This window comes from Medicago sativa, chromosome 7, assembly GCF_051527215.1.
Source record: "Medicago sativa cultivar Bolivia chromosome 7, Bolivia_mono, whole genome shotgun sequence".
NCBI classification, from domain to species: Eukaryota; Viridiplantae; Streptophyta; class Magnoliopsida; order Fabales; family Fabaceae; genus Medicago; species Medicago sativa.
In genome coordinates, this window is record NC_140755.1 from 31,422,002 (window position 1) to 31,443,544 (window position 21,543).

At 36.0% G+C, this 21,543-nt stretch overlaps 1 long non-coding RNA gene across 5 annotated transcripts; it reads left to right on the top strand.

Annotated features, from left to right (window-relative positions):
• Positions 1-16: 16 nt before the first annotated feature.
• LOC146905605 (uncharacterized) lies at positions 17-19,754 on the top strand. 5 transcript variants are annotated; one of them, XR_015017684.1, is made up of 7 exons: positions 17-4,456; positions 5,951-6,126; positions 7,617-12,360; positions 13,852-13,971; positions 17,686-17,740; positions 18,401-18,551; positions 19,515-19,754. It is a non-coding gene; the product is annotated as an uncharacterized LOC146905605 (long non-coding RNA). The 5 variants fall into 5 exon arrangements; XR_015017685.1 differs by lacking the exon at positions 13,852-13,971; XR_015017686.1 differs by lacking the exons at positions 7,617-12,360; positions 13,852-13,971.
• The last annotated feature ends 1,789 nt before the right edge of the window (positions 19,755-21,543 follow it).

Here is a 21,543-nt window from a genome sequence, read left to right on the forward strand (position 1 = left end):
ATGCATTAATAAACCCGTTGAACACGTTAACCATGTACTCTCTTCCAACTTTGAGTTCCCTGTGTCCGAAGCTGAAGAAGGAAAATGAGGAGACTCCCGACGAGATCTCTCACATACTGGGGCATCTTAGCCGTCAAAGCTGCAAACAAAAATCAAGAACATTGATCAGAAGATGGCAGTCACTCACAAAGACTGGCATGAGATGTTACTGTTGCCTCGCACGGATATCGTACTTCAGTACACATTTCAAACAGGGGCAACCCCCCCTCCTTCCCCAATATACAACATGGAGATAGTGCTTCCCGTGGAGGTTGAAGTCCCGTTAATAGGAGTTCTACTAAAGTCCAAGCTTGATCGAATCTAAACTCATGACGACCTTGTACAAATATATCAAAAGAGGTTTGAAACAAGTTTCTAACAAAAAGGTTCGTCCCCATGAATTTCAAGAAGGGAACTTTGTACTACTTTCCAACCAGACTCCAGGGGCAAGTGGACACCTAATTATGAAGGCCCATGTGCAATGACTCTTACAACTACGGATGGTGACAAACACACACGTCATATGAATGTCGGTGCAGTCAAGAAATACTCTGTCAAAAATAAAAGCTCGGTAAGTCGCAAATCTTAAAAAGCGGCTTAGGCAAAAATGAGCGTCTCGGTGGACTGAAAACCCGAAAGGGCGGTCCAGGCAAAAATTAGAGACATGAACAAAAATGATTATCCTGATAGATTGAAACCCAAAAGGGCAATCTATGCAAAAGTTAAGGATCATGACAGGTAACTGCATCAGTCAGCACAGTCCACTTGGGGCATCCAGTCGTCAAAAAGAACCTCCGATTCGAAGCATCTGCAGATCAAAGACTCGGAACTGGGGCATTCAAAGTTGTCAGGGAGTATAACGGTTATTGTGTTCAATGTACCTTTCCCATATATTTACTATTTTCCAATTTTTTTCAAAGATCCGTGGAGCCATGCCATTGGTAGGCCACCACTCAATTCATCAAATTCGAGCCTGTGCCCATTTATTTGGAACTCTCATTTATTCTATTTGCAAATTTCTTCTATTTTTGATGGCAATACTTGAAGCAAAATTTTTTTTCAAAATACAAAAACCTTTTTTTACATCTTTTGAAAAGTGTGAACAACAAACGCACTCTCTTTGAACTTGTAAGTAGTCGAAGCGTACATCAGCATCCGCCTCGAGAACGGTTACATTCCGGAAGAGAAACATGTCTAAACACAATGAAGGGGACCTCTGCTTCAAGCAAGATGCTTTCACAGTCAAAAAAAAAAAACAAAAAGAAATACAAAAATAAATGCTCGCTAAGTTGAAAACCTGAAAAGGCGGCTTAGGCAATAGAGAGCGTCCCGGTGGACTGAAAACCCGAAAGGGCAGCCCAGGCAAAAATTAGGGGCACAAAAAAAGGAATATATTCCCGGTGGACTGAAAACCCAAAAGGGCGGTCCAGGCAAAAGTTAGGGATTTTCAAAAAAAAAAAAATATATACAAAAAAAAAATATGACTGTTGAAGCATGCCAGAGGAAAGGCACTCCGCGCTGATTTACAAATGGTGACTTCTTCCAGACTTTTGGTTAAACAATGGGCTTTCTCCCCAAGATTCATCGGTTGCTATTCACCAGTTGCTACCTTGTGCCAGGTTTCACACCGTCAACGGCTCGATTGGTTCACAATAATATCATCTCCAAGGAAGTTTGTCGAGTGTTTGTACTGCGATGTCAATCCGCCTCCCGTCTTACCTGTCGTGTCATGTCTCATCGAGTTCACCGGTCATATACAGTTCGTACAGTCATACAAATTACGTTCAGACATTTATACATTCATACATTAATACTTTCACATATTCATACACAACATATACACAATATCAATTCATACATGGTTGCATCAGTCACCTAGTGTTTGGTCATATCTTTTCGTTTCAGTCTTCAATTGTTTCAAGCTGCCAGTCCTAAACAACGGACCGCTTGAGTTTACTTTTTGTCTTGTTTCAAGCTGCCAGTTCCAAACAACGGACCGCTTGAGTTTACCTTTCATCATGTTTCAAACGATCAGTTCCAACTAATGAACAGTTCGAGGTCACATTTTATTTTCACAAAAGTGACGTCCCCTGCTTTGTCAGAAAACGAGATGTCACTCAATCTTTATCTTCTCAAGTATCTCATTCCCCGTTTTGTCGGATTACGGAATATCAAGTGTTTCATTCCCCGGTTTAACGGATTACGGAATATCAAATCATCATTCCCCGTTTTTTCGGATTACGGAATATCAAGTGTTTCATTCCCCGGTTTAACGGATTACGGAATATCAAATCACCATTCCCCGTTTTGTCGGATTACGGAATATCAATTAGCATTCCCCGTTTTGTCGGATTACGGAATATCAAGTGTTTCATTCCCTGGTTTAACGGATTACGGAATATCAAATCATCATTCCCCGTTTTTTCGGATCACGGAATATCAAGTGTTTCATTCCCCGGTTTAACGGATTACGGAATATCAAATCACCATTCCCCGGTTTAACGGATTACGGAATATCAAATCATCATTCCCCGTTTTGTCGGATTACGGAATATCAAGTGTTTCATTCCCCGGTTTAACGGATTACGGAATATCAAATCACCATTCCCCGTTTTGTCGGATTACGGAATATCAATCATCATTCCCCGTTTTTTTCGGATCACGGAATATCAAGTGTTTCATTCCCCGGTTTGTCGGATTACGGAAGGTCAAAGTCATCATTCCCCGTTTTATCGGATGACGGAATGACAACAGTGTCATCTCCTGGTATGTCGGATGACGAGACGCCACTCAATTTCTGTTCTCTCAAGTGTCGTTCCCCGTTTTGTCGGATGACGGAATGACAAAAGTATCATCCTTAGTGTGTCTGGTTCAGAGATGTCACCAATCAAATTTAACTTCAAGTGTCAGTTTCTACAAACCATCAGTTTACAAATACATTTCAAAATTCCCAGTGTCTGTTCAAGATTTTGTTTCCTTTCATTTGTCTTCATATCATCAACACGATAGTAGACAATTATTTTCCCCAGTGAAACTACATTCCCGCTAGCGGAGTCGGATCCCATTCTTCAACGAATTTGGGTATCCCGTTTTTGTTTCTCGTCTCAGTCAAGTCATATTTGTCGTCCTGCATTCATACAAGCATTTCACGAGCATTCATAGCATCTTAGGTCCAAAATTGGTGTACTTTGTATTTAAGTCTCTTCGCTCCGATCGAATTAAAGATTCCATCTTCAAATCTCCGGACGAAGAAACTTAAATAGGGGCATCTGTCATACCCCAATTTTTGACCTAAGGTCCCACTGACACGCGTCACGTGACCCTAATCGATCTAGTGTTTCAGTTAAAAATCCAGCAGAGAGGTATTTTAAAATACTTCATATTTGGTTCCGAGTCGGGCCCTCGTCTCACTTTAGTGTTCATTTTTTTTTTTTTTTTTTATTTCCATCTTTTAGCTAATTTTCAAAATAATTTTAATTAACTTTAAATTTTGTTTTAAAAAAATGTATTTATTGTTTTAGTTAATTTTCTATTTCTAACTTTATCCTTTTTTTTATTATTATTTTTGTTAGTCTTTATCTTCTCTTTTCATTATTATTCCATTTTATTTCTTTGTCCGTCCAAATCCAAAACGTAGTCCCATTTGTTCCACAAACTCAGCATAAGGATGAACACAACCTGTCAAGCGTGTTTCACAGTCTCATCATCAATCCTGTAACGAACTTTGCTTCTTCTCCTCCCCAAGTTACCAAATTTTCTGCCAAACTCAAATCCCTTCATTATAAATAAAGAACCTGCGCACACAAAGAAAGGCGGCCAAAAAATTCATCTGAGAACGCACAATTTTCCAGTATCCGAACCTGCAATCAAATCCTCAATTTCACAACAATTCCCCTTCAATATCACCAACACTTTTTCAGTATTCTCACAAGTGCCGAATTTGAAACCAGTAACAGTCGCAAGAAAACCGAAGCACAGACACACAACACCATATCATAGCAAGTCGTTTTCTCTCAAAACCATTCACAAGGACGGAACCAACAACTCAGGCTCACTTTCACCACCGCAAATCAAACCAACACAGCCGAATCCTCATCAAAGCAATACGACAGAATCAATCACGTTCACGGACCACTACCAAACCAAATCGGCCTCCAACACTATCACTATAAACCAAAAACTAATCCAAATACCCAAATCCCAATTGGCCTCGACAACTCTCAAGCCAACCGACCTCAAACCAAAGTCATTCGTACCAACCGATCCACATCAACAAACGATTGTCCGCGTCAAATCACGACCGTCGAAGCCATCCACACCAATCAACCGTTCCAGCATCAACGAACAGCAGTCAACCGTTCCAGTACCAATAGCCGCAACTTCAAAACTCGAATTGGCAAAAGAACAAACACAAAAGGTATTGATATTGATTTTCTTTTTTTCTTTAAACTGTCGAATCCAGGGTTAGTATATTGGGTATGGAAGTTTTGAAATTAAGAAGAAGAAAGGATTTAGGAGAAGAAAGAAAATCGTAAAAAATAAAATAAAAAGAATGAAAGAAGAACATAACAGAGAGAGGCGTGAGAAGGATACGAGAGAAGGAGAGAGAAATTTGTGGAAAAATGAAAGGAAAAGGCTGTACAGCCTATTTATAAACCACAATATTCCCATGCCTGCGTGCCTACACTCTTAACGTGTACTTGCGCCCCCAGGACCCCTTTGATCAGGATCAAATGGTCCTGGTTAACCCCATAGGCCCACACGCCTGTCTCCTCTCTGAAGCCCAGTCTGTCCTTTTTAATTTTCACACTCCCTATTTACTGCTTGCACCCCCAGCATCTCGTTTCTTATCGTTTTCATGCATCTTAAACTTCCGTTACATTTTATTTTTTCTTTAGCATTTTATTTTCTTCATGTTATCTTTTGTTCAGCATTCACATATTTACTTCCATGTCTCCTATTTTTTTACTCGCATTGATTTAGAATGTATTTAGGCTCTAATGTAACTTATTTATTTCCGTTTTTTCTCGCACACCATTTAGATTGTTAAAAAAAAAAATAGGCTTTCATGTAATTTATTTATTTTTATGCAGACCTTAGAATGTATTAATAGGTTTCTTGTAATAGTTTAGGTGCATGTGTGCGTGTGTGTGTGTATGCCTTTTATTTTGTTTCTAGATTAGGTTAAAGGTTTTCGTGGTGATCCAACGTCACTACGAAATACCTACGCATTTATTCTTTTATGCTCCGTTAGCGTAAATTTTAGTATAGTTATCATTTCAAAAACAACAAAAAAATGCATATACCAAAAATCACAAAAATATTTTTCTTAAATAAACCTTGATCTTAAATCAAGTGACGTCCTTTTTATTTTCTTTCCTTAATTAAACTTCAATCAATTTAATCATACTTCAAGTCATTTTTCTCTAATATAAAAACCACAAACAAATTCATTTTGCCATTTGGCTTTTCCATTTTAAAAACCTTTTTCAAACTAATAAAAAACACACAACCAAACAAACGTCAGTTTTTGTAACCCCGAACTACGAGGTTTTGATCCCTCACGGGTACGTAGGCAGAGGACACTCGTCCTTCCAAATCAATAAAATGTAGATAATTAGGTCTTTTTTTTAATCATTTCAAAATTCCATTTTTTTTTTTTCAAAAAGCAAGTAAGTTATAGCACATTAATTAAATAAAACCAAGAGGTTCCCGTAGAGTACTACGGACATAAAGGGTGCTAACACCTTCCATTTATGTAACTAACCCCCGAACCCTAAATCTTTTCAAAATGTGGGGTGTTTGAACTTTTTTCCCCTTTTCTTAAAAAATTAAATGTTCGGTCGTGAAATAAATGTAGTGAGTCAAACACTAATCAAATAGCCTTGATCTCCGAAAAATGACGCGACAGGTATGTATGGCAATTTGGAAGCAACTAGTGGGAGTTGGAGCATGGGCTAGAGTATGGGTTGTGTTTCTTGGTTAGCTTGAAGATTTGGAAACAAGATAGAAAACTAGGGTTGGTTGTAATGGGAAGATGATGCTTGCTTGAGCTTGAGGCTTGGAATTGCTTTAAGAACTTGCAAGGTGAGTTCCTTAGATAGCTTACCACCCTTGGTTTATGTGTTTTATTTATGTAAGGAAACTATATGAATTTTAGGGTTTAAAGTGTAAATTAGTTGCCTCTTTTTCTTGCCATGCTTGTTATACTTGTATGTACTTGTTCCATGACTGTTTTATAGGTTTGTAATGATCCTAAGGGTCATATAACACTTGGAGATTCTTGGTTTGAGGATTTTAAGTCAAAAATATCAATTTTGAGGTTGCTGGACTGTCACAGCTCGCCACGGCGAGCAAATAGCTCGCTAGGCGAGCTAGAGGGCCGAACTGGGGGTCCTGCTCGCCCCCAAATCCCAGCTGCGAGCTGCTGCTCGCCTTCCCAGCAAATCTACTCGCCATGGCGAGTAAGACAGTGAGGCATCTCACTGTTTTGCTTGCTTTTGGCAGGCGTGGGGATTCGCGAGGCGGTTTTCTCCGAGGTGTCTTTTTACAAATGTAAACCCCTCAAACCAAGATCCTCATTGTTAAAGTTGAAAAGGATATTTTCTTATAAACTAAACAAGTATTTGGTAAGTATAGTAAAGCATGGTAAATGAGAGTTAATACGATAAGAATCGGGTAGCAAAATATTCCTTAAGTAAAGGAATGAACTAGAGCCTCGACTAGTTGTCGAGAATTAGAATGTTAATCATGAATGACTATGTAAGTTAGATTGCGAAGAATATTTCTACGCCCATGAACAAGTATGAGTTTACCTTTAATCAGATCGATCAAGGTTCCGAGGTAACTCGCATGTATGATTAGGTTTAATCTTTCACGAGGATAAGACTAAGATTATAACCGCATGGCGGTGCTCGTGTCTCTTGTTATCCATGTCAGGGGGATACGAGAGGTTCTCGACTCAAGGGGAACGGTTCAAGCCACAAGGGACCCGCACGACACCGAGGGAGTCCGATGTACGTACATCAGTCATAATGGGATTGTTCTCGGGGTTACTCCACCCGGGGCTCTCCGTAAAATGAACCAAGATAATAATGTTTGTTCAACGCTAACATAATGAGTAATGAACTTAGATGCGTATATGTATGATATGGCTATGATTATGATCACAAATGAACTCATGCATGATTATGTTAAGTACAAGTACAAGTTAAGTAAGGAATGTAATGCCGATGACGAACCTAGGTTTCCCTAATCGTCCGGTTTAGGAATGATGTCATGAATATGTTAAGTATAGTCTTGATGCGTTTAACGTATCATGAGATAGTGGTCCTAGGATCCCTTGACCGCCATGACACATATGATGGTAGTAAGCCTATAACAAGTAAGATGATTTTATGACGGTCCTAGTATGCACAATCGTCTAAGCATGCAAGTCCCCACACACGTATAATCAACCGGCAGGTTGTAAAGTAGACACGTGGCGACCGTAGGTTTCCCCTGAGGTTGCCTATAGCCTAGGATTAGGTGGAACTCACTGAGACATTATGTCTCATTCCAATCCTTATTTGTTTCAGATAAACAGGTTGGACGTCAAGTTAGTTGCCGGATGGATATTTCAGCAAATGCTCGTTCGTACACACTGCGGAATGGATATGGAATTTCAAAGATGTATTTGTTATTATTTTAGACAAAAGGTGTTGTATCATTTTGTACGAGCGCGTATTGATGTATAATATTCATTCGAAGTTTTTATAGTTGTAAATTTTAATGTATCCAATACTAAATTATCACACTTGCTAGACTTTCTAGATACGTCTAGTATGGGTGTTACATTTGGTATCAGAGCAGGTCAATTCAGACCGTGCCTTGGGTCATTAAGTTACAACTAAGGAGGTGGGACCATTGGGTTCCAGGTAAATGTTTTAATTGTCGTTGTTAGTTGAGCCTGATCAACTCAACTTAGCATTCGACGATTAGGATAGATGCCTGAGAGTTGAATAGGACCCAGGAGGAACGAAGTATGTGATGAGGATGACTTGAGAAGGTAGAACTCGTAGTAAGAATGATAAGAACCTAACCGTGCCAGATGGTGGCCGGTGAACTAATCCGGTTAAGTTTGATTTCTCCGGGAATGCAAGGTAATGTTAAGATGGATTAATCCGACAACGTTTGGGAAGTTGTTAAATATATTTTTGTATACCCGTAAATGAAGATTTTGGAAATGTCTAAAATGACCGGGAGATTCGGTAAGAGTCGTTGTTGGAGCAAGACTGTGTTATGGAAAGGAAATAAATATTCTGGAATGTAAGTACGAGGTTGCAAGATAAGAAGAAGTCGACATATGTTGATGAAATTTAGAAGTTCTCAGGGTTAAAGGTATGTGAATGAAGCCAAAGATTTGAATGCCCAGATAGGATAAGGCTCTAATGTTGGAGTGCCGAGCGAGTCGGCAGAGAAACAAGTCAAACCGTTCGCAGCAGGTTAAGTTAAGATTTTATGTGGATATTTTATGATATCAGGATTAAGGCGTTAATTTCTGATGAGCCGACAATTGTACCGAATGAAGTTAAAGTTTGTCATGCATATGTTATAGAATACCTTAATGATGTTAAAGATGGATAATGTGCATTGGATTGCTTGAGAAATAAGATTTTTACGAAAAACACGTTTTCCAGAAAACTGAGTTGAAGAAACTCGCCAATAGCGAAATTATCGCCATGAGCGAAATTACTCCAGAGGATTTCGCTGATAGCGATCCTGGGGCGACATTTTTAGTTTTTTTTTTTGAAAACTGTTAGTTCGTCTCAAGGGTCCGTAGTGACTATTGGAGAGTTGTCTTCACAACCTTTTTGCAATAAACACTTTTTATAACATTGAGTAATGAATACACATTACAACTTAAGGTTTTCAAAGGAAAAAGAGCATGAACAACCATTAACGGAACCGATTCAGTTTAAGGTAACTTTGGAGATTAACGTGTCAAGAGTTTAAAGGAGTTTAGACTAAGTGTTTAGAGATTCTTGTATATGGAACGGACATGAAGTAAGAAGTTAAGGTGGTGAGGAGATATGTTAGATCACAAGATTCTCAGATTTTATGTAGTATTAATTACCCCTCGAATCTATGATTTGCTTAATTAATTTACTAAGGCTCGTTCCCATGACGAATTTAATATTTGCAAAGTTTATAAGATTTTAGAAAAGATATATGCATATGGGTGATCGGAGTTGGTGTTCATAAATTTTAAATGGAATTCTGTAGGTACTGGTCGGTTACGATTTATGTAAAATAATTTAAAACACTTGGAACAAGATTTGATGGCATTTTTGTGTTATCAACTCGTTCCATGAATTTTATGGTAACGACTGGGACCCAAAATTCAATATTTTAAATATATAATAAAGAAACATCAATACCTATGATCCGTGTGCAAATTTATGAAGTTTTCTTCAAGAAGAAAATTAACGAGCTAGCATTGGTAAGATTAAGCAAAGCATAGCATGCGAGAAACGAAGATGCAAAGTAGGAAGTTCAAGAAAAGTATGCACGATGTGCAATATGAGCATGCTATGGAAATTCGAGATTTGCTCAGGGATTAATTTAAGGATGGTAATGATACGACAGAAGGTAAGTCTTCTAGTAAGTATGTAAAGTATAAGAAAAGGAATGAGAAGTTTCACTCGTCTCAATATAATAGAGTATTGGTTAAAACCAACTGATGGGAATCAGAGAAGTGCAACGGAAGTGAACCGGTTAAGTTGTTAATTATAAAGAAGCCTAATGAGAAGCATTATGAGACGAGCGAATAGTTCTTGAAACATTAATTAAGTAACCAGACTTATGCAGTCAGAAATGGATAAGGTAAAGATATATGGATGTGTTTTCACCTAACTAAATTGGAGAGGTTGGAGTCACTATAATGTAGTAATCAGGTTACTTAATGGTGATGTCGAGCACGTACAAGAATTGCTAATCGGATAGAAAGGGTACGTGTTCTGACAAGAGAAAATACATGTAAGATTTAGAAAGTTCTTTCTTGTGATTCAAAGTGATGATCAAGGCATCATGTGATGTGATCGGTATCTGAAGAATAAGTGCCATATGGGTGAAGGTAACAATACCCAAGCAATGTTTGAATATGATGTTCTGAAGAATCCAGTTCAGTATTCTGGAAATAAGGGAGCTAAATATTGATATGTGGATCAAGGATCCTACATGGTATAAATTATACAGAAATATGTGTCTGAAGCATACATATAATTAAGAAGGAATAGAAAAGAATCCACTTTCGAAGTTTAAGAATTTTATCACGGAAGGAATTACGATTTATGAGTTATGTATGATGAGATTCATACTCTCCGATGCCATGATTGTTAAATGATGACGATACTTGCTTGGATGGTGCCAAACCAAGATTTTTCAACTTTTAAAGTGAAAATGGGTATTAAGGGACTTGGAAACGAATTATTCTAAAAACATGATATTTTTATTTTCTGAAACCGATGACACACGCCATAAGTGAGTAAGTTCATTTAAGACGTGAGGACTTCCAGACCAACTCGTCAGTGGCGAGCTCGGGCGAGATTCAACCTTTTTCCAAACATAGAAACTCGTCCGGTGGTTTTGCAGTACCATTATCGGTTTGGATTCAAAATGTTTTCTTTAAAAAGGAAATACATATATTCATTCCAAGAATCCGTATACCAATGTTTATAAAATTTCTTAAAGTAAAAAGATAGAACAAGTATCGTTATTATCTAACAGTGTGTGGCATTTGAAGGTATGTAAAGCACAATGGAAAATAAAGTTTGACGAAATGGATAGCAATGTTCTCAAAAAGGACATCTGAGACGTACAAGTATATGTTAAGGATATTCAAGTGCAAATGGTTTTAGTCAGAAAGTTTAAGAGCATGTGAACTAAGAGACCGGTTATCGAATGTCAAGTATAATGGCAAAATTTTAAGTCGCTTATTTATACTAAGTTATATGAGTTACCAATGGATTCGGGTGCAATGAGATCATAATGAGATCAGAAGATTTTCCTAAGACTCTGAAAGGAGATTCGTGGAATCGTCTGGTAAGTAATGTAAGTAAGAGACAGGTGTCTCAAGTTGCATAAGATAGATTATGTATGAGCTAAGTGACTACACAATGAAAAGTTTACGATGCAATTGAGCACTGCAGGGCAAACCTGGATTCTGGTGAGACTCCAGTTGAAAGGCAAGTCCTGAGTGTTCTAGATAATGATAAGTTACCTATATGAATGATTTACCCCAAGCAGGTGAGCTATGGATCCGAGATATCTGGTCCAATATGCCGTAAGAATAAGTTATGTTTGAACTTGTCACATGTTAAGTGATCTCTAAATTTCGAGGACGAAATTTTTTTTAAGGGGGGTAGAATGTAATATCCCGCCTGTCAGTATCGGAATTTTACCAGTCGATCGTGTCAGAGGATTAAAGTTTATGCTCAATTAGTGTAGTGGAAAATATTTATTATGTGATGTCAGCTCATTACGTAATAAATATCAGAGTCAGATATCGCACGCCTGAGGCAGGGGCATTATGGTAATTGCGCGTTAAAGGATATTTATTTGGAAAAAGGCCCAAAATATATCATTGTTCAACTTCTTTCTCTCTCTAGGTTAGAGAAAAGAGTTTTGCTCTCTCTTCTCTCTAACCATCGGCCTACCTCTTCTCTCCCTACCTCACCAAATCATCAAATCTTCTTCCCCATGGATTCTTAAGTTGGTGATGGATCATACATCATGGTTTCCTTCTCATCCTCTTTCAAGAACAACTAGAAACTTTGGAAGATTTCACTACTTCTTCTCCTCTTCAACAACCTTTCATGAAACTTCATCTTCTCATGGTAAGATTTCATTATATGATCTTTTATGATCCCTTAAGCTTAAGGAAGTGTGTAATTGGTTTGATTTCTTTGTTTCTCCTCTCCTCCATGAAACTAGGGTTTTGGTTTGGCAAAGTTAGAACTTGAAATATGAGTTGTTTTAGTCTTCATAAGTTCATGGAACAAGAAGCTAGGGCCTTGAGTTTGTTTTGAAGTGTGATGTCAACTTGGGGTCAAGATCAAGAGTTAGGGTTCCAAGAGAATCAAGGAGTGGGTTGATGATGTTTATGGTATGTATGGCAATTTGGAAGCAACTAGTGGGAGTTGGAGCATGGGCTAGAGTATGGGCTGTCTTTCTTGGTTAGCATGAAGCTTTGGAAACAAGATAGCAAACTAGGGTTGGTTGTAAAGGGAAGATGATACCTGCTTGAGCTTGAGGCTTGGAATTGCTTTAAGAACTTGCAAGGTGAGTTCCTTAGATAGCTTACCACCCTTGGTTTATGTGTTTTATTTATGTAAGGAAACTATATGAATTTTAGGGTTTAAAGTGTAAGTTAGTTGCCCCTTTTTCTTGCCATGCTTGCTATACTTGTATGTACTTGTTCCATGACTGTTTTATAGGTTTGTAATGATCCTAAGGGTCATATAACACTTGGAGATTCTTGGTTTGAGGATTTTAAGTCAAAAATATCAATTTTGAGGTTGCTGGACTGTCACAGCTCGCCACGGCGAGCAAATAGCTTGCTAGGCGAGCTAGAGGGCCGAACTGGGGGTCCTGCTCGCCCCCAACTCGCAGCTGCGAGCTGCTGCTCGCCTCCCCAGCAAATCTACTCGCCATGGAGAGTAAGACAGTGAGGCATCTCACTGTTTTGCTTGCTTTTGGCAGGCGAGGGGATTCGCGAGGCGGTTTTCTCCGAGGTGTCTTTTTACAAATGTAAAACCCCTCAAACCAAGATCCTCATTGTTAAAGTTGAAAAGGATATTTTCTTATAAACTAAACAAGTATTTGGCAAGTATAGTAAAGCATGGTAAATCAGAGTTAATACGATAAGAATCGGGTAGCAAAATATTCCTTAAGTAAGGGAATGAACTAGAGCCTCGACTAGTTGTCGAGAATTAGAATGTTAATCATGAATGACTATGTAAGTTAGATTGCGAAGAATATTTCTACGCCCATGAACAAGTATGAGTTTACCTTTAATCGGATCGACCAAGGTTCCGAGGTAACTCGCATGTATGATTAGGTTTAATCTTTCACGAGGATAAGACTAAGATTATAACCGCATGGCGGTGCTCGTGTCTCTTGTTATCCATGTCAGGGGGATACGAGAGGTTCTCGACTCAAGGGGAACGGTTCAAGCCACAAGGGAACCGCACGACACCGAGGGAGTCCGATGTACGTACATCGGTCATGATGGGATTGTTCTCGGGGTTACTCCACCCGGGGCTCTCCGTAAAATGAACCAAGATAATAATGTTTGTTCAACGCTAACATAATGAGTAATGAACTTAGATGCGTATATGTATGATATGGCTATGATTATGATCACAAATGAACTCATGCATGATTATGTTAAGTACAAGTACAAGTTAAGTAAGGAATGTAATGCCGATGACGAACCTAGGTTTCCCTAATCGTCCGGTTTAGGAATGGTGTCATGAATATGTTAAGTATAGTCTTGATGCGTTTAACGTATCATGAGATAGTGGTCCTAGGATCCCTTGACCGCCATGACACATATGATGGTAGTAAGCCTATAATAAGTAAGATGATTTTATGACGGTCCTAGTATGCACAATCGTCTAAGCATGCAAGTCCCCACACACGTATAATCAACCGGCAGGTTGTAAAGTAGACACGTGGCGACCGTAGGTTTCCCCTGAGGTTGCCTATAGCCTAGGATTAGGTGGAACTCACTGAGACATTATGTCTCATTCCAATCCTTATTTGTTTCAGATAAACAGGTTGGACGTCAAGTTAGTTGCCGGATGGATATTTCAGCAAATGCTCGTTCGTACACGCTGCGGAATGGATATGGAATTTCAAAGATGTATTTGTTATTATTTTAGACAAAAGGTGATGTATCATTTTGTACGAGCGCGTATTGATGTATAATATTTATTCGAAGTTTTTATAGTTGTAAACTTTAATGTATCCAATACTAAATTATCACACTTTCTAGACTTTCTAGATACGTCTAGTATGGGTGTTACAAAGGTCCATCTAACCAGAAAAGGGGCAAAAAGATGGGGTGCAAAATCGCTCAAAAAAAAGAGGGGGGTGCAAAATAGCACAATTAGCAAAAGATAGGGGGAAAGTGCAATTAAGCCAAAAAATAATAAGAAAAATGATTGCCCCTCCATGTTGAATACATTGTATTTATCTTTTAAAAGACTACCATTTATATAATTTTTTTTAAGAATATTTCAATCTATTTACATCATAAAAAATAACTTTTTGACCAAATCATAAAATATTTATATTTTCTAATTATTATTTTTATAAAAAATAATTATAAATATATTATATTTGTCTATTTTAAGTTTTTAGCATATTTATACTATATATAATGAAAATAGCATGTTTTGGCTCTTTTGGGCCGATATTTTATCTCTCCAAAAATACCTTCAACTTTCAATACAAATAGCACATATAATAAATAAACAAATAGATAAATAAGAGTAAATTTAAGTATTAAAATAAAAGTTTAACAAACACAATATGAGTATATAAATCCGGACATAATGAAAATATCTATACTCATATATATACTCATAATGAAAAAGTAAGTAAAGATATATTCATCTATACTCATACATATACTCATAACGAAAGTAAGTATAGATATATTCATCTATACTTACATTTTCATTATCCCAATTATAACCTTAAACAAATTTTTCTATAACAAACATTTATATTTTTAGTTTTTTTTTTCCTAAGTCAGGAGTAAGGACATGCATCAAGGGAAAGCAACGACATCCCAACTAGGTTGGCATCTTGAAGAACCCCCATCCTCTGCCGCCAAGCTCAAATAAAATTTTATTAAAAAAAGGGGAAAATATGAACAAGAGGGGTACTAAGCCAAAACCCTTAAAACAGAAAGAAAAAAAAATGAAAAACAGTAAAAAAAACCTCCTAAGCAGTTGGAGAAGGATCCTCCCTAGAACGGGTTCGGTACGGTGGCTTCCCAACCTGAAATCATTTCTTAACCCATTGTTTCTGCTTCTTAGATAAAACCGGTGTGAATGGAATCTCGGCTTCTTTTGCATCATATTCACGAATACGACACCATAATTCCAAGTCGTGCTGTATTCTCAAACTGTTGTGTGTGTTCTCATGCACAACTAAAACCATGTTACCATCTGCATCTGGACCCACGACCTATGTCATAATAATAGCCGGGGAGTAATCATGTTCCAACCTCTCTAAATCAGTTAACAATGGAAAGACTGGAGAGCTAGATTGCACGTCATCTTGTGCTACAAATTGCTGAACTTGTGACTCCTCCCTAGCAGAAGCAGAGGAAACTAAGTCAGTAAAAAAAATCATGCACACCTACATGCGCAACTGAGGATGAGAGCGAAACAGTCGCATCGGAAACCTGAGTCACCACCTCCCGTGATTCCAGACTTGACTGTTCTATTACATCCGAATGCAAGTCAACATGCGCTACCTAAGGAACCTGTTCCAACACCGGACTAGTCGACAGAGCACCATGAGGAATATCCTCGGTCACATGTTGCACATCAAAGCTGAAGGAGTGTGAAGCCGAATCTGTGGAGGTGTGTGCTGTCCTTCGTCTATTTAAATAACCAAATCACTTCTAGCTTCAAATTGATTGTACATTCTGCCTAGACAGTGCGCAAATCATCATGAGAAGCAAATGAAAATTCATAAAACCCTCGCCCTATTGAAAGCATACGACACTGCCCACTAATTTTCTATAATTTTTGCAGCTTCGCAACTATATCCTTGGAAGCATAAGGTTTGTCACCCTTGTTCAAAACTAGCCTAACCCGAAGGTTAATCTTACATGCTTCTAACCCTCAAAAATAAGAATCATTAATCTTGATAGACAATGTTTCCCCACGAATTGATGGTGCTGGAAGTGGGTCAGAAAATTGTACCTGAGGGCCTCGAAGGGCCTGTGCAAACAACAATTTTGAAGTAGCAGCCGATGCAACAATAGCATGTGTTGCATTTGTGAAAGGCATGGAAGAAACAGTCATTACAGATGAGTGAAACGGTGGCGGCGCATATGTTGTAGAGGTGACTGGAATCGCAAACTCTGATTGCCAATCAAACATGGTGAGACAAGCAAAGCTACAACAAACCGTGAGTGATCAATCGAACAAGAAAATTGAATGAAATTGGTGCAAGAATCACGTGCAGCCAATTGGAATAGCAAAAAATCCAATTTAATACTTTATGTGAATGGAATAACACAACAATCTATGGAATAACACAACAACCTAGAATAAGAATCAAATGAGCAAGATATGGAGATTGGCAACAAATTATTTCAATTGGGTGAAATTGATTGAGAAAAGGAGAGCGGTGCTCATTCTAGGAAAACCTAGCAGAGCGTTTTTGCGACATTTCCAATTCTCCTAAATTTTTCAAAATCAAAATTTCATAAAAAAACACTGTTCATAATTTTCAAACGTTAGCGCAATAAAAATAGTGAAAAGACGGGCACATAAGTGCCCATCTTTTCGCTGGCTTTTAATAATAATAATGATGATGATGATGATGATGATGATGATGATGATGATGATGATGATGATGATGATAATAATCTTATTTACTAAAGCTTAACCCCTGAAGCTAACCTTAACCCTAATATTTTCCCCCCATTTTTCCCTCCATTTTTCTGAGCCATTGGATCTTGCACATTTAGGCGCCATTCAATTTTAGCCATTGATCATATTTCATATTTATCTCTTCTATTTTTCGAAACAACTATTTCATATTTATCTCTTCTATTTTCCGAAACAACTATTTCATATTTATCTCTTCTATTTTCTGAAACAACTATTTCATATTTATCTCTGTTATTTTCTGAAACAACTATTTCATATTTATCTATAGCCCTATTTTTCCGAAACAACTATTTCATATTTATTTTATTAGGTTAGCAGCAATTTAATCTAACAAATTCCCTTAAAATAATATTTCTTCTCTCCTCATCTCTCAAAACCGCGTTTCCTCCTTCTTCTTTTTTTCAAGAGGAAAACCGTTTCCTCCTTACTCTCTTCTCTTCTTCTGCGATCTCACTTTCTCTCTTCCTGAATCACTTCCTTTTCCTTTTCACTCCTCAAATCAATCATGCCCTTCTTTGCAATCTCGGCCCACTCGCCAGACAAAGAGAAAGAATCCATTTTCACTTTCCCTATTTGATTTTCTTAGAAACCCTCAACCCTAACTGTGTCAGGTTTGGTTTCTGCTCCCATTCACCATCTTTTATTTATGTTTTTGCGATTTTAAATATTTTTTTCATGTTTTGTTGCATTCCATCTGATTTTTTCTTTTGGGTTATGAATGTTTAAGGTTTTCACTTGAGAATATTAGAAGAAGGTGATTTGGTTTCAGACCCTCATCCTTTTTAGTTTGAATTTGAGTTGTGAAAGGTTTTGGATTTTTTTTGTATGTTTTGATTTGTGCTTTTTTAGTTGTAGATATAAGGAGAAACAAAGAAGAAAGGGAATTCAATTTTAGGGTATGTAATAAACCAACGTCCATCTTTCCTTCTGTGGTCTAATTCTTCTTTTTTCTTTGTTTTGGCAGATTTTGAAGCATTATATGAGAGATCAAGATTTGTATTCGAAATAAAGACCATGAGGTAACTTTATTTCTGATGTTAGATTTATTTTTTTTGTTATTACTGATTCTCCTTTCTTTCAATTGGTCTTTGTATTTGGTCTTTCAATTTGATTGTTATTATTTGTACCTTCTTTCAATTTGGTATGTAATTACTTTCATCGATAAGTAACAATATCATGTAAGAGATTGGGAAGGAAGTTTATATAAGAGATAGAGAACTTTTATGAAAAATGAAATCAGATGAGACTGGATGATAAGAGACAATTTCATGCTATTAGGGTAACTATTATGATTTTTTTTGGAGTTGTAAACATGTTGAAAAAGAACACCAATTTCTGTCGTGAAGAGTTATATGTTTAGTAACATAAAGTTTTGATTTTGAGCAATAAATTATCAAGTGTAAATATCATAAGTGGCATGAACTTATAGGAATTGTGCTTCCAAGCAGTTTATTTTGACATAACTTATTCACAAGAAATACACTTCTGATAGTGTTTATTGGTTATATTTCAAGTAAACATTTTAACACTTGAATCTTGAGCAGTGAATATCCAAAATAAATATCCATTTGCATCATGTATTTATTAGCTTACTACTTTGTTATTAATTATTATGATTTAACATGTGATTGGGCAATTCCTTCTTGCATTTATTCATTAATTGCCTCATTGGTATTCAGGTGTTTTGCGCGTGTGTTTTTTCTGCATAATTCAGAATTGGTTCAAGGTGGTTTTCGGAGCAAGTTTGAGGTAATTTTCTGCATAGTTCAGAGCTGGTTTTTGGCATGTGGGTTGCTGTCATGCAGCTGTGCTGTTTTGATGTTGCAGCTGGTATGTACCGGTATTTCTTCCGCACCTGGGTTCTGATACGTCTCCGTGTGTTCCAGTTGTGTTATATCAGTTTTATTTTCCGCTCTTTCCTTTGGTATGCAAGTGTTTCAGTTCAATTTACCGATTTTATTGTCAGTTTTACCTAACTGTTTGTATTCATCTCCTGCTGTTTTTCAGTATAGGTGGCTACAGTTTGGGTCTTTAGTGTAGTTTGTTTTGGTTTGTTTTCGAGATGGTTAAATAAACACCTTCAAACAAACTCCATTCTTGCTGATATTTATTGTGTATGTTTTGTTGATGTTGGAAAATTGCAGCAAATTTAATATAATCAAAGTTGTATAAAAAATAAGTATGTGTGTTGTGAGTGTGTACGGTTTCGCATAGTATGCACGAGGTTGCGACAATATGAGAATTTAAGACGACATTGAAAGTTGGAACAATGAGTACATATGAATATAGTAGTGGTTGTTTGAGTATTATGTTTTGTTTCTTCTATTGGTATCTTTTTCCCCTCATTTCACACACTGAAGTACTTTTCTGTAATTGCATTACCTAGCAATACACGTAATGGATGAAACATGATTTCTTGCTTTTCTTCACACTAGAGCAAATTTTGTTGAAACCTTTCTTGCAAACTAGAATTTTTTTTTCATTCTGAGCAGTAAAATTTTTACGGTTCATTTGATAAAGAAAAAGAATAGTTTCATTCACATTTTTAGCATTCATTATAATGTAAATTATAGAGAAAAATAATTATAAAAGGAGCCTTTGTAGATCTTTGGGCCATGGCATAATCATCAGAGAGCAATGCCTCTGTTAGTTTGCTTCCATAGTTGTTTGCTTACTAACCTATCAAAATTTTTACTGTTTTGTCTACTTTCTTATAATTTAATAGTTTAATGACAAAAATGTCTTATTTTTGTGTTCTGATTTTGTGATCTATCAATTTGATGCTTTTGACAGATTCTGGAATGCTACTATTTCTTTCATCGTTGTTTGGATGCTAGATTGCCTAAGGAGATTGATAGTGTAATTTTGTAGGTGTATTGAGGCTTTTATTTTAGTATAAGAAAGCTCATGCAAAAACAGAATTTTTTTTAGCCTTTCTCAATGTGATGCTGAGTTTGGAAGTTATTAATAAATTCTAATTTGTGAACTAATAATTCTATATTACTTTGATATAAGTTTGATTGGTTGAACTTATCCAATATTATTTTAATTTAAAAGTATCTTTAGAAATGTTAATCATGTATTAGCAAAAAAAATGGTAATCATGTAACAACATCATCTTTTCTTTTTGTTTTTAAATGTTGTTGAGTGCATATTAAGATAATTTTAATCATAATATTGTATACTTATTAAGTTTGTTTGTGATTTTTAAATAGACTCGCGCGACGCGCAGGTCAAACGTCTAGTTAGGGCTAAATTATGCTTCCGTTATAACTTTAACTAGTTTAGAGACCCGGCGTTGCCCGGGTTAGATATTAAATAAGTCTTATAAATTTGTGTGCACGAATACACCTGTAAGTATATTACATTGAATTTATTTAAATTTACAATTATAATAATATCATAGAAATGATAGATGAAAAGAAGGTTTGGTGTTTCTGCATGTGCTCAAAATATGTAATATGTGATTAACGAAAATTTATTTATTTATAGTTAACATTTGCATTAGAATATGCTGCTAAAAGATAACATAATAATTGTCCTCGTGAGCTTAGCTCAGGTGGTATGGACAATGCATAAAATATGCAAGGTCCGGGGTTCGAATCTCGGCCACCACCAAAAAAAAGATAACATAATAACTAATCAAACCTTTTTTCTAATCGAACCCTTTTTTTCCTCAAACATAAAAACTAATTGAATGTTAGAGTGCTAAAAGATTAGTAATAACTAATTGAAGCTTCCTTTCTTAAAAACAAATAAACAAAATTGGAATCTTTTAATCATAAAATAAATAAAATAAAATCATATATATAAACTTTGTTGAAAGTATTATGTGTAATTTGTTTCTAATCGAACCCTTTTTTTCCTCAAACATAAAAACTAATTGAATGTTAGAGTGCTAAAAGATTAGTAATAACTAATTGAAGCTTCCTTTCTTAAAAACAAATAAACAAAATTGGAATCTTTTAATCATAAAATAAATAAAATAAAATCATATATATAAACTTTGTTGAAAGTATTATGTGTAATTTGTTCAGATATTTCTGCTACATAAAATATTTGAAATTCAATAAAAGTTTAAACAAAATATTGAGTGGATAAGATCAAAATGTTGTTGAGATATTTATGTTAAATAAAATATTGGTTTTTAAAAATAAAAAAAATAATAAAAATATTGAGAATGAATGTGGAAGTGACACGTGACATAAAAAACCTTACTTTATATATATATATATATACACACTATTGATACTATTGATTGATTGATGTGTAGTTTGTTGAGATATTTCTGCTACATAAAATATTAGAAATTCAATAAAAATAAAAACAAATACTGAGTGCATAAGATCAAAAGTTTGTTGAGATATTTCTGTTAAATAAAATATTGCTTTTTAAAAACAGAAAAAATAATAAAAATATTGAGAATGAATGTGGAAGTGACACGTGACATAAAAAACCTTACTTTATATATATACTATTGATTGATTTGTAATGGATGCCAACAACAATAGTTCAAGGACCTGGAAAAAAAAATCAGTAAACTCAATCGTAGGTGTTAGTTCCCTCTTATATTATATATAAAAATAAAAATCTAAACATATGTAAAAGTAAAAGAAACAATAGTATAGGTGTTTGTCAAACCTGAAGAAAGAAAAAGCTTAGATCAAAAGAAGGTTTGAGTTTCAGTTTCTGCTCAAAATATGTGATTACGTGATTAAAAAATTCTCCTTTATTTATAGTTAAAACAAAAATAAACCGAAGCCTTTTTTTCCTCAATGAAAAAAACTAATTGAATAATATGGCGCTAAAAGAGATAGTAACT